Source organism: Mustela nivalis, assembly GCF_964662115.1.
Source record: "Mustela nivalis genome assembly, chromosome: 17".
Lineage (NCBI taxonomy): Eukaryota > Metazoa > Chordata > Mammalia > Carnivora > Mustelidae > Mustela > Mustela nivalis.
Window position 1 is genome coordinate 21,955,582 of NC_139036.1, and position 14,881 is coordinate 21,970,462.

General features: G+C 43.5%; 1 pseudogene across 1 annotated transcript; it reads right to left on the reverse strand.

Moving 5' to 3' along the window:
• Nucleotides 1–4,027: 4,027 nt before the first annotated feature.
• Nucleotides 4,028–5,423, reverse strand: LOC309851502 (keratin, type I cytoskeletal 18 pseudogene; annotated as a pseudogene). Its single transcript has one exon. The product of its transcript is annotated as a keratin, type I cytoskeletal 18 pseudogene (transcript).
• Nucleotides 5,424–14,881: the final 9,458 nt, after the last annotated feature.

A 14,881-nucleotide genomic window follows, 5' to 3' on the forward strand; every position in this document is an offset into this window, starting at 1 on the left:
TCTGTGGCTGATGTCAGGGAAATTACAGCCTATGATATCTTGTAGGAGTTTGATGGCTTCACGTCTCATATTTAGGTCTTTAATCCATTTGGGGTTTATTTTTGCATATAAGAAAGTAGTCCAGTTTTCCCAACACCACTTATTGAATAAATTATCTTTTCCCCATTGTATATTCTTGCCTCCTTTGTCATAGATTAATTGACAATATAAGTGTGGGTTTATTTCTAGACTCTCTATTGATCTATGAGTCCTCTTTTGTGTCAGTACCATACTGTTTTGATAACTACAGCTTTGTAGTATATCTTGAAATTTGGGATTATGATACCTCCAGCTTTGTTCTTCATTTTCAAGATTTGCTTTGGTTATTCAGGCTCTTTTGTTTTTAGGATTACTTGTTCCACTTCTGTGAAAAACGTTGGCATTTTGACAGAGACCACATTAAATCTGTGGATTACTTCAGGTAGTATGGCCATTTTAACAACATTGGTTCTTCCACTTCATGAGTATGGAATATCTTTCCATTTGTGTCATCTTCAATTTCTTTCATTAGTGTTTTATAGGTTTTGGAGTACAGGCCTTTTAGTTCCTTGGTTAAGTTTTATTCCTAGGTATTTTATTCTTTCTGGTGCAATTGTAAATGGGATTGTTTTCTGTTTCTACTACTTCGATATTAGTGTATAGAAATACAATAGATTTATAAATATTAATTTTGTATCTGGTGACTTTACTGAATTCATTTTTCAATTCTAGTAGTTTTTTGGCAGAATTTTTAGGGTGTTCTATGTATCATAAAAAAATAACAGCTTTATTGAAACATAATTCATCCATATGAAGTATATAATTTAATGGTTTTGAGTATATTCAGGGTTGTGCATCCATTATAATACATTTTAGAACACTTTTATTACCCCAAAATGAAACCCCACACCCATTAGCAGTCATTTCTCATTTCTTCCCATCACCCCCCACACACACACACACCTTAAGCAACCACTAATTTACTTCACTTCTCTATGGATTTGCCACTTACGGACATTTGATATAAGTGGGATTAAAATATGAGTTATTTTGTGACGAACTTCTTTTGCTTAACATCACGTTTTCAAAGCTCAACCACGTTGTACCAGGTATCAGAACTTTATTCCTTTTGATGGCTAAATAATATTTTGTTGCATGTCTATACCACATTTTGTTTATCCATTCATCAGTTTATGGATCTTTGAGTTGCTTATTTTTGTCTGTTATGAATAATGTTGCTATAAGTGTTCATGTGTCAATCTTGTGTGCATGTGTTTTTTCAGTTTCTCTTGGGTATATACCTAGGTGTGGAATTGCTGGGTCATGTGATAGCTTTATGTTTAATCTTTTGAAAAACTGCCAAAACATTTTCCACAGTGGCCACACTATTTTTTACTCCCACCAGCCGTGTAGACGGGTTTCAACTTCTCCACATCCTTGCCAATATTTTCCTTGTATTGTACAAAACTGTCTTTTGTATTACACCTATCCTAATAGGTATGAAGTAATACTTCATTGTGGTTTTGATTTGTATTCCTCTGATGGCTTGACTAGTGCCTATTCGACATTTGTGTACCTTCTTTGAGAAATGTCTATCAGATTCTTTGCCCATTCTTTTTTTTAGATTCTTTGCCCATTTTTTTTTTAAAAATTGCTTATTAAAATTTTTTTAAGATTTTATTTATTTATTTATTTGTCAGAGAGAAAGAGAGAGCGCGTGCACAAGCAGGCAGAGTGCAAGGCAGAGGCAGAGAGAGAAGCAGGCTTTCTGCGGAGCAAGGAGCCTGATGTGGGACTTGATCCCAGGACCCTGGGATCATGACCTGGGCCGAAGGCATCAGCTTAACCGACTGAACCTCCCAGGTGTCCCCCCAAATTGCTTATTTATAAATATGTAATCTCTACACCCAATGTGGGGTTTGAACTCACAACCTCAAGATCAAGAGTTGCATGCTTTTCCAACTGAGCCAGCCAGGTGTCTTTGCCCATTTTTAAATTGGGTTGTTTCTTTTGTTGTTGCTGAGTTGTAAGAATTCTTTGTATATTCTAGATATAAATCCCTTATCATATATGTGATTTACAGATATTTACAGATATACAGATATATATATTACAGATATTTTCTCCCATTCTGTAAGTTGTCTTTTCACTTTTTGATGGAATCCTTGTTTTTTATTTTAAGATTTTATTTTTAATCTCTACATCTGACATGGGGCTCAAACTCACAACCCTGAGATCAAGAGTCACACACTACACTGACTGAGCCAGCCAGGTACCCCTTGATAGAATATTTTGAAGTACAGAAGTTTGTTTTGTTTTTGATGAAGTCCAATTTATCTATTTTTTTTTTCTTAATTGCTTTGCTTTGGTGTCGTACTTAAGAAACCACGGCCTAGTTCAAGGTCACAGAGATTTACTCCTTTGTTTTATTCTAGGAGTTCTAGAGTTTTAGCTCTTACATTTAGCTCTTACATTGATACATTTGAGTTAATTTTGTATATGATGTGAGGTAGGAGTCCAACTTCACTCATTTACATGTGGCTATCAGCACCATTTGTTGAAAGGAATGTTCTTTCCCCATTGAACTGTCTTGATGTCCTTGTTAACAATCAAATTGACTGACTAAGTTTGATGGCTTCTTTTTGGACTCTCAGTTCTATTGCATTGCTCTTATGTCTGTCCTTATGCCAGTACCATGAGTTCCTGTTTTTTTTTTTTAAGATTTTATTTATTTATTTGACAGACAGAGATCACAAGTAGGCAGAGAGGCAGGTGGGGGGGGGGGCAGGAAGCAGGCTCCCCACTGAGCAGAGAGCCCGATGCGGGACTCCATCCCAGGACCCTGAGATCATGACCTCAGCTGAAGGCAGAGGCTTTAACCCACTGAGCCACCCAGGCTCAGTTACCTTTGAGTTACCTTTTAACCATGGCTGCTTTCTTTCTTATAACAAGGGGAGCTCCCAGTTGGCAGTTCTCTTGTTAACAGCTCAGTCTCAGAGGGAGGATGTGGTCGTTGAAAGAAGAGGAGGTAGCCAGTTCTCTGGTACATCTGTCTTCTCATGCTGCTCTCACTTCTCGAAGAGTGGAGCCTATAGGATGGAGGTGTTGTCAGTGACACCCTTGTTGATTTACCCCTTTTCAGTGCATCGTGTAGTATACTCGTGCTGAATTAAGTAGATCTGTGGATTATATTATCTAGATTCAAATAGAATAAACATGTTAAGCATGTTACTGTCGACAGTATTCTCAGTATTAAAGAACAAATGCACACACACAAACAGGATAAAGGTGTTATTTGATAATGACAGAGGGAGTGACAAACTCCTTTTGTAAAGAAACTTGCTATGGAAAGGGCATTTTGAGGGGGAAAAAAATCTCTAAATACTTCGTGGTTATGTGATTTGTTGCTAAAAAACATAAGGGCTCAGCTGGTTAAAAACTCTGATTGTTGCACACTTAAAAACCTTAGAAATAACAACTTTGAGCCCACTAAGGTTACAAGAAAATGTTTCAGTTGACTTTGAAGCCAAATGCTATTTTGAAAGAAATACCTGATTGACCTCAGGGAAATTAGATATACACTTACTGCATTATAAGAGCAACAGTGGCCTTGCAGAATTATTGAAAGGGATGAAAAACCAATATCATTGCATAGAAGCACAGCCAATGACCATTTCATATATATATATATATATATATATATATATATATGTTTCAGAGAGAACTTTTCAGTTTTGATAGCCATTAAAAAACTCAACTTTAGAACCAGAATTTTAAGAAGATCAATAAATTAAGATGCTAGAAAATAATAAAACAAGTCCAATCACAATGCACTTAGTAAAAATATCATTACAAACAATATTAATATTTTATATTTTTATAATAAATACCATTAATAATATTGCAAGTATTAGACATTTTAGGAAGAACAAAAAGTAATATATTATAAAAAAAATTAAGAATACCTTAGAATATGTCTAGAATTTTTTTTTTGACCTTCGAACTTTTTATTTGCCTCCTGCTCCCCAAAGTGTACCCTGCTTCTGCTCCCTCAACGCCTCAGAACTTTGGTGTCATTGGTCTCAGACACGACCTTGCCGTCCACAGTCTTGCGGGTATAGTGGTTTTCTGGATGGTTTGCATGGAGCTGCTGCTGTCCAGGGCGTCACTGAGATTGAAGTCCTCCCCATCTTCCAGCAGGCGACGGTAGGTAGCGATCTCAGCCTCCAGCTTGACCTTGACATTCAACAGGGCTTCGTACTCCTGGGCCTGGCGCTGCCCCTCTGCCGGGGTCTGAGACAGTTCAGACTCCAGGTGCAGCAGGACCCTGTTGAGCTGCTCCATCTGCATGGCGTAGCGGGTTTCGACCTCCCTGAAGCTGTTCTCAGAAACCTGGCCTTCAGGTTTCTCATCGAATCCAGGTTGATCTCCAAGGACTGGGCGGTACGTCTCAGCTCCGTGAGGGTCATCTCAGCCTCTCCTATCTCTGAGGTCTATGTGGTAATCACTGTGGTGCTTTCCTCAATCTGCTGGGACCAGTATTTGTCCAGCTCCTCTTGGTTCTTCCGAGCCAGCTCATCATACTGGGCCTGGATGTCTGCCATGATCTTGCTGAGGTCCTGAGACTTGGGGGCATCCAACTCCACGGTCAACCCGGAGTTGGCAATTTGGTTCTGTAGACCCTTTACTTCCTCCTCATGGTTCTTCTTCATAAAGAGCAACTCCTCCTTGAGAGCCTCAATCTCTGTCTCCAGCTGCAGCCTAGTGACATTGGTGTCATCGATGACCTTGCGGAGCCCGTGGATGTCACTCTCCACGGACTGGCGCATGGCCAGTTGCGTCTCATACTTGACTCTGAAGTCATCAGCAGCAAGACGGGCATTGTCAATCTGCAGAACGATGCGGGCATTGTCCACAGAACTTGCAAAAATCTGAGACCTCAGCTCCTCGATGGTCTTGAAGTAATGCCCCCAGTCTCTGATCTGGGGTCCCTTCTTCTCCAGGTGTTCCCGGATTTTCACCTCCAGTCTCTGATTATCTGCTTCCAGGCTCCTCACCCTCTCCAGGTAGGAGGCCAGGCGGTCATTCAGGTCTTGCATGGTCTCCTTCTCGCCCTGCATGCCCCCTATGCCGGCCAGACCCCTGGCCATCCCGGCGGCCAACCCCGTGGCCAGGCCCCCGGACCCCCAACCGCCCCGGAAGCTGGTGGAGCGGGATACGGAGATCCGGGAGCCTGAGCCTCCGGCGCCTGCATAGACGCTGGCCGCGCTGCTGACAGGCCGGACCCGGTGGCTGGGCGACTGCATGGAGCCCAGGGACCGATAGTTGGAAGAGAAGGTGGAGTGGGTGGTGAAGCTCATGCTGTTCGGAGAGTAAGATGAGAGGCCAGGACTCAGGCTCGGGCCAGAATATGTCTAGAATTTTTAAGTAAATAAATAAACCTGTCCTGGGCATGGGTGCTTACATTTTTTTTTTTTATTGAAAGGAGTGTTTCTCCAAAAAAGCTTTGGGTACCCCTAGTCGAAACTATTAGATTATAATTCAGAGTCACACAGTGACTTGCCAATGAGGAGCTATCGTGCACAGCATTTCTCAAACCCATCTGGCCAGGAAACATTTGGAGAGATGAGTGTTCCAGAAACCTTCTTTGGACAATACTGGATGCTGATTAAAAGGGTGGGGTGGACTGCAGACAGAACTGAATTTAACTATCAGCCTCATCACGTCACAGCTAGGTGACCTGAACATATTATTAAATCCTTTTGAGCCTCTGTTATATGTAATATGGGGCTAGTAATATCCATCTCATATGCTTGTATAATTTTTTTTAAGATTTTATTTATTTATTTGACAGAAAGAGAGACAGTGAGAGAGGGAACACAAGCAGGGGAAGTGGGGGAGGGAGAAGCAGGTTTTCGCAGAGCAGGGAGTCTGACATGAGGCTTGATCCCAGGATGCTGGGATCATGACCCAAGCCGAAGTCAGACACTTAACTGACTGAGCCAAGTGCTCCTTTTTAAAAATTTTAAAAATGATACTGCATGTAAGTGCATAGCATAGTGCCTGACATCTTGCAAACACTTCTTGAAGTTTTCGTGGTTTTGTCACCTAGTATAGTTATTTAGAGACCTGTTTTACCTTTCATAACTACACTTCTTCAGTGCAAAGATTGACTCTTCTCTTATAAGCCCTGTGTAACACTTAGCTGCAAGAGACATTCATGAATGAATGAAGAAATGAATAATAGAAGCAGAATTCTCTGAAACCAAAGCTTGGGAGACTACCTATATCACCAAAAACTGGAGGAAAAACATTTCTTTTTCAGCTGCTTATAATTCACCTTTTAATGACTAAACCAGAAGGAACACTCATGTAAGATGAGGCCTCATAATAAGTAGCATTTATTACCTAGGCAGTTGATAACAATTAGCCAGTAATTAATTGTTTCCAGCTGCTCCCCTTTGATTAATTACGCAAACAAATTTATTACAGTTCCCCAGTGGCTTGGTATTGCTAGAACCTAGAAACCTAGCACACCTGAGATGGAGACAAGATGACTATTAGTGCTTAAAAAAAAAAAAAAAGGTTTATTTATTTATTTTTGTAATCTCTGCACCCAATGTAGGGCTCAACCTCATGACCCTGAGGTCAAGAGTTGCATGTTCAGGGCGCCTGGGTGGCTCAGTGGGTTAAGCTGCTACCTTCGGCTCAGGTCATGATCTCAGGGTCCTGGGATTGAGTCCCACATCGGGCTCTCTGCTCAGCAGGGAGCCTGCTTCCTCCTCTCTCTCTCTGCCTGCCTCTCTTCCTAACTGTGATCTCTCTTTGTCAAATAAATAAATAAATAATCTTTAAAAAAAAAAAAAAAGAGTTGCATGTTCTTCTGACTGAGCTTGACAGGTGCCCCACCATGAATGCTTTATAGGTCAGAGGCACGAGGACTGGTGTGGCCAGGGCAAGATCAGTCATGAGAGGATATGACAGGCTTCCTCCACCCCCACTTTATTCAGGTCTAATTGACAAATTATAAATTCATTGACAAATGAAACTGAAATATATTTTAAGCATACAATGTGAGGATTTGAGATATATATATATATGATTACTGTAATCAAGTTGATTAACACATCTATCACCTCACGATTTTTTTTGTGTGTGTGTGAGAATGTTTAAGATCTCTTTTGGCAAACTTCAAGTATAAATACAGTATTATTAAATATAGTCACCAGGCTGTACATTAGATCCCCAGAAATCATTCATCCTAAAACTGAGTTTGTAACCTTTGATCAACATCTCCCCACACTCCCACCCAACCCCGCAAGCACCATCTATTCTCTACTTCTACGAGTTTGAGTTTTTTGTTTTGGGTTTTTTTTTTTTTTTTAAGATTTTACTTATTTGACAGAGAGACAGCAAGAGAGGGAACACAAGCAGCGGGAGTGGGAAAGGGAGAAGCAGGCCCCCTTAATGAGAAGCTCAATCCTAGGACTCCGCGATCATGACCTTAGCGGAAGGCAGACAATTGACCACTGAGCCACTCAGGCACACCTGTTTTGTTTCCACATATAAGTGATACCATGCAGTATTTGTCTTCTGTCTGGCTAAAAGAGGGCTTCAGAGGATAGACAAACTATTTCAGGGTCACAAAAAAAGAGTGAAGACGTGATAGAATCCATTTCCATCTCTCATTCTCCCTACGCCTAGTACATGGGTTCCTATTTCAGTATCTCATTATAGTAGTTCTAATGATACTACTACTTGAATGACTTATTTTTTAAAGATTTTATTTATTTATTTGAAAGAGAGAGAGGGAGAGCAAGCACAAGCAGGGGGAGCGGGAGAGGGAGAAGCAGAGTTCCTGCTGAACAGGAAACCCCATCCCAGGAACCCAAGATCATGACCTAAGTGGAAGCACAGCTTTACCCAACTGAGCCACCTAGGCACCCCAATGACAGCGGTATTTAATGATTAACCCAAATCAGTCCTAGGCCTCATGTGGCCCAGTTTGGGGGTGATACTGCATCCAGAGAAAGAACCTAGTAATTAAAAATGAAGATAATTCCTATGGACATTATGCCATTTACAACTCACAATCACACTTCATTAAGTCACGTGTCCGTGTCCTCTAGGTCTCCAACCGCAGCTCCTAAGGCCCACGCCCTCCTTCCATTTCTTACTATCCACTGCTCTTTTTTTTTTTTTTTTTTAAGATTTTATTTATTTGACAGACAGAGAGGTCACAAGTAGGCAGAGAGAGGGGGGAACCAGGCTCCCCACTAAGCACAGAGCCCCCATGCAGGGCTCGATTCCAGAACCCTGGGATCATGACCCGAAAAGGAGGCAGAGGCTTAACCCACTGAGCCACCCAGGCACTCCCTATCCACTGCTCTTAATGAGGGTCGCATTCAGGAGCACAGAACAGAAACCCGTATGCGCATGCGTAAGAAGATGGCGCCTTCCTTTATCTAATGCAAACCGTTCAGGCAGGGATCCCTGTTCTCACCAGTGGCAGGGCCCCCTGGCTGCCTTTAGTTTTTATCTTTTGCAAAATGGCTGCTTCATCTTGAAGGGGAGGGGTAGAAGAATTACAAACAAAAGCTTCCTGCATGTCAACTGAGTCCCTCTCTTTTCAATCAGGAAAACAACAGTTTTGTTTTTGTTTTTGTTTTTTAAACTTCATTCACTAGTTCTCCTTATATCTCATTGGCAGAATTGCATCAACTGGCCAACTTCAGAAGAAAGAGCCTGGGAAGGTGTGGAATTTCATTGTTTTTTTTTTTTTTTTTTTTTTTTTTTTTTTTTTTTTTTTAAGATTTCTTTTATTTGGGAGAGAATGCACAAGCAGGGGAGAAGCAGACTCCCCGCTGAGCCGGGAGCCCTATGTCAGGACTTGATTCCAGAATCATGACCTGAGCCAAAGGCAGACACTTACCTGACTGAGCCATCCAGGTATCCCTCGTTGATTTTTTTTTTAAAACGTGGTCACATTGACCTGGGATCGAGTCCCGCGTCGGGCTCTCTGCTCAGCGGGGAGCCTGCTTCCTCCTCTCTCTCTCTCTCTCTCTGCCTGCCTCTCTGCCTACTTGTGATCTCTCTCTGTCAAATAAATAAATAAAATCTTTAAAAAAAAAAACAAAAAAAAAACGTGGTCACATTGTTCCCTCAGAACAAACTTAGGGGAGAAAGGAAAGAAAGATGGTGTGTGGTTTATCTCTGTCCACCAAAGTGCTCCCTGAACCTTTTCTAACACATACAAACTCCCCTCTCTTTCCATTGCTATTCTTTTCTTTCAGGAGTCACACAAATCTTTTCTGTTTCAGCTCTTTGACTATTCCTCTCCCCAGCTGGGAAATATCTACTGGATGCCGGGTGCTTCTCCAAACCTCTTGCAAGCATGTTGTTTAACCCTTAGGACGGCTAGGTACTTCTGTTATTGTTCCACTTGATAGATGTGGAAAGTGAGGCTTACAGCGGGGAATTAACTTGCTAAAGTCATTAGCTAATAAGAGGTGGTGCTGTTATTTGACCCCAAATGTCCTAGGTGAAAACTGCCTCTGAGACGGAGTTGTGCCCATGAAGTTCATTGTGCAGTGCCTTCAGTATTAACACCTGGGCAGGGCAAACTCAGGTTTGGCTGGAAGGAGAAGTCAAACTAAGACATAGTTTCAACTAAAGGCTTCAACCAACCAACCAAAGAGCTTCAGAGCTGAGAAGACCTTCATAGTACTCCCATCTTGAGATAAAAGGCCAAGCCTTGGGGCGCCTGGATGGCTCAGTGGGTTAAAGCCTCCGCCTTTGGCTCAGGTCATGATCCCGGGGTCCTGGGATTGAGCCCTGTGTCAGGCTCTCTGCTCAGCGGGGAGCCTGCTTCCTCCTCTCTCTCTGCCTACCTCTCTGCCTACTTGTGATCTCTGTCAAATAAGTAATTAAAATCTTAAAAAAAAAAAAAAGGCCAGGCCTTTAAGGACCTACAGAAAGGGGGTGGTTTCCTAGACTGGAAGTGGGCTTTCTTGGGGAGCAGGTATGACCTTGGGTAATGTGGTTCTTTTCCGGGAACAGCTTTTACAAGATTCTGGTTATCTCTTAACCTGGGGAAATGTACACCAGTAAGATTAGTAGGGTTATAGCCCTCCATTAATCATCTTCCTTCTCTACCCTTTGTAGATTCCCCTGACCCTAAGCTAGCATCTCTGCTACTCTCAGTGGCTTTTGTGGTAACGCGACCTGAACCCACATCCCTTAGAGGGTCTGAGCCCCTCATCACCGTGCTCTTTTCAGATGTAGCTGCTGCACTTGACTATTTACCATTCTAATTGAACAGAGGAGAATCAAGAGATGTCTCAGGGGATCCCCAAACATACTTCTCTCTGCTTCCCACTGTGTAATAGCTCTACCTCTTCCTGATGATCGGAGTTGATTATCCCTGATTAGAAGGTGACCCCTTTCCTTGCCTGCTGGTGTCTTAGTATGAGCAGCCCAAAGTGACTGGGAGGCAACCATAGTTTAAAGTTTAGTGCAATTATTGCTGTGTCCTCTCTTGGTAGTGTTCCCCCCTCTGGGAACCAGGACCTCTAGACCTGCATAGCCCACAGTTGTGGAGATGGGAAACATAAATTCCCCTGACGGTTCACTGGGGATGACCCAGTGACCCGGTTAACCAGGGCCACCCCTTCCACCTTTCAGCTCCCAGATCCATGAATTCTAACTTTTGGGGCCACGGTATTAACTAATTGTCACTGATTAGGGTACATTCTTTGTCCTGGAGGATGGTACGCCATCCTCTCTCAGCTGGGCCTCAAATGGCCGTTCCATCTCCCCACTGGCCCAGCAGTTCCTGGCTATATTCTATGGTATATTCTAGGACCAATGGATTTCATGGTCATGGGCCCACTGCACACCTGTTTCACTTTAAGGATGTTTCTTTGGTCCAGTGGTATGTTCCACAGGATCCTGTGTCAGTGGATCAAACATTCTGTGGGTCCTTAGAGGTGCTGGCTGAAAACTACCACCAAATTTTGTGGGAAAGGAAGAGCAAATCCATACCCAGAATGTTTCTATTCCAGTCCAGACAAATTACTGTTCCTTCTAGGGTAGAAGAAGTCATTTTGGCATCAACAGCCTGGTTGTTTTCCTGAGGGATGGTGTCCTAGTAGGATCTTATTTGGTGTCTGTGGCTGGCAGGTTAGGCACTTGGTGGCATCAGTGGCTAGATCAGCCTTGGCGAGTAGGGGCCCATGCTGTTAGGCTCTTGCAAAGTCTCCACCCTTGCCACTGTGGCACTCTGGGCATGGCACTCTTATCTCTGCATTCTTCGAGGGTTATAAATTTTGGAAAAATTTAGTCTTGGCTTTGCCGGGAGTTGGGCAACTTCAGAAGCTTTTACTTGGCCTTCTCCATTATGCCTGCGCTTATCCCACAGGCCAAGGGACAACTGTGAGGCTTTTGCCAACTACCAAGTATGTCTTTTTTAATTATACATTCTGGGAGGACCAGAGGACTCCTTTTCCTATATTCTTGCTGGGAACACAGTCTTCTTTAGTCATCAGGTTCTGGGTCTGAAAACTGGCTAAGGTCCAGAAACCAGGCAAGGGACTATCGCTTTTCACTGGGGCAGGTTCCCTCAGTCTCCTCTTCATTCATCCTTGAGTTTTAAAAGGTGTACACATTGAACCCTGCCGGCTTCCCGTGTCTGCTGCGTCTCGGGATGTGGTGTTCTATTGATTATCCCCATACCTCTCTGCTAGGGGTTATGTCCCCTAAGCTGCCACTCGAATTGGACCATTCATGACAATGCTGCTTAACCTTGCTTCTGTTGGTTAAGTGTTGCCACCTGGGCTCTATTTCTTCAAGATCCCATCAAACCTACTGCTGTCTCAGAGCCTCGCTCTGAAACAGAATCACCTGCCATTAGCCCTGGTGCGGAGGGGAGGCACCACTGAGCTTCTCAGTGATGCTGATGTCTCTTCCACTAGCCTACTCCTTATTGCTTGTGCTAAAGGGCACAATGTAGTCAGCTGGTGGGATGTACATGGTACGTCCACTCTAGCATGCCTTCTTCTGAGTCTTTTGCTACCTTCTTTTATTCCCTGCTATGATGGCTCTGTCCTTTCTGTTTTACCTAGTATGGGTCATTGCTTTCTCTAAGCTTCCTGGAAACCTCCTAGTGACCTGTTAGCATTATTTCATGGGAGCTTGCTAGGATTGTAAATACCATAGTACAGGGACACGTTCATACCAATAAACTCTGCTTTGTCTAGCATTATGTTCATCTCCTCCATCCTCCCTCCCCAGTTTAGTACCTGGGGACCCAATCCCGTACATAGGCTCTGAAGGTATGTACAGTTAGCAAACTCTTTTAGCTCCTTCATGATAGTACCTCTCCTTCTTTGGCCAGTCCAGCATCTGCACAGTGGGGTTATTCTGTGACTTGATTTCAGTTACTGGTCTGGCAGACAGGAGGAGAGGGCCAGGAGGATCCTAGGGAGGATGTATGTTGCCTTGCAAGGTAGATACTTTTACATTTTCAAGCAGGGGGAGTGGGGCACTTCTACGAACCCAGAGTGTTCGGGGCAATATAGGGTTTTAAGGTTTCCAAGTCTATCAACCCAGATGCCCAAAAGTGTCAGGATCCCACTTCTTTCTAACCATGGCACTGACCTTGACATGGAAGACTTGCCGTGGCTGTGAATTCAACCTGTTTGGAGTGCTACTATTCTTAAAATGAAATTCTGGGCCCGATTCTCAGCATTTCTGCCCTCCCCCCATCTATATATTCCTGAGGTGACACTCTAGCCTTAGCCTTTATTTTTTTTTAAAGACTTTATTTATTTATTTGACAGAGATCACAAGTAGACAGGGAGGCAGGCAGAGAGAGGGGGAAGCAGGCTCCCCAAGGGGCAGAGAGCCCGATGTGGGGCTCAATCCCAGGAACCCCGGGATTATGACCTGAACCGAAGGCAGAGGCTTTAACCCACTGAGCCACCCAGGTGCCCCTAGCTTTAGCTTTTAACTGGTGATTAACCACCCTCAACTTTTCATTGTCTTACTCCATCAATAGCTGTCCAGTATCAGAGTTCTTAAATTTCTGTTTCTCCCCTATATAAGAAAGTGCCTGGTAGATGACATCTACCCGTGCATTCTTGCACTGGTATTATAGCCCATCTATCCCTTCCCACTCCATCCGCATGGTTGACAGTCTTCACAGCTGCATAGCTACAGCATGCGGGGCCCATCAAGGGCTTCACCTGGGGTCTCACTGCCAGGTGGCCAGCAGGTGATTCAGCTCCACTGGACCAGACCACACTCATGGGACTAATTAGTTTAGATGGAAAACCAGCTCAGAAAGAGAGATTTGCAAGAGGGAAATTTTACGCTTGGGATCAACACTGTGAAGAACTAAAGGAGCAGAACAAAGCAGAAAGAGAAGGTGAAATAAATGCAATCACTGCAAATCCTCTTCCTGACCCCCTGGGAACTGATCTCTGACGAGGGCTCTGGAGTACTTTAGGATGGTTCCACGGTGGGGCCCACATCTTCCAGCCATTTGTGCAGTTTCTCCTGAGGCTGGTTGACCTGGCATGAGGTAGCTCTCTTACAAAGGGCAATTTCTGGAAAGGGATTCAGAGAAGAGCTGTGGGCCACTAAGGCTCCCAGCAGCTGGGAAAATGGGTGCCTCAGTTCTGAGGTGCCTGGCCCTCCTTGGGATCCTGGAGGTGTGGGGCATGGGTAGAGTGCAGTGAATGTTCCTGGAACAAGACACTTGGAGACAGAATTGACAGAGACTGGCCTGTGACTAAGAAACAACGGAGAGCAATGCATTTTATTTTCATTAATTTTACTGTTTTTTATTTAATATACTTGACAAGCGTGATACCTTTAAAACTATAGCAAACGCTAGTAGTTCCCCTGAACACTCTTATGATGGACAGTGCAGAACTGGAATGTTAGGACAAGATCTAATTCTGTTCTCCACTGAAGCCATGTCTTTCCGCTAGACCAGAGTTAGACAAACTGGTGCTCCGTGGGCTACATTCAGATAGCAGACCTATTTCGTTTGGCTGCACAAGGTTTTAAACAATGTGAATTGACTGTGCTGTGTAAAAATGAGAAAAGTTTACATGTAATTCAGATTTCCAGCTTCTCTTGATTAAGGGAAAGATCTAGCAACACTGTGTCAATATTCCTGCTTGGCAGTAATTGACTCAAGCTGAGTGACAGCTGCCCCTTTAACTGGGTGGGGCAGGGTGCTTGTGCTTCTTAGTTAACCACAGTCTCTATGCATTATCCTCTCTGGCATTCTTGTTTAGAATTCCTGCTGTACTATGTACTGCCTGACACAGAGCATGGTATATATATAATAGGTGCTTGGGTGCTCAATATTAATTCAGCAGAATTGAATGATTTTAATTGGAGAGGAACTTGGAGTGTTAGGAGAGGCTTGGCAGTCAGTGGAGGCAACAGGACAGGAAACTCAGATTAGGATGAATTAGTGAATTAATGCTGGCTGGAGCCTGAGTAAAGCAAGAGCAGAGGGCCAAGGCTTGAAGTTTGAGTGTTCTTACCCTAGAGTTAGGAATGGGGAATCGGGGAACCAGAAGAGAGGAAAGAAAAGCACAAAGGGACCTCAGGAATGGAATGCCAGTGGAGCCAAGGGAGCTGAGGGTTTAGCCATTTGCATCCAGGCTAGCTAAAATGAAGGGGAATAGACAGACAAAGAGCCATGGCAACAAGAAAGTAATTAGGAACTTTCAGAGGAAGCATGAGAAAAGGAAAGGAAGATTGTGGGTCTGGACAGTTAGCAGTGCAGTGGAGGCATTGGGATAGTCTCTGGAGGTATGAATGAGAGCTTTTTAGGGGTCTTAGC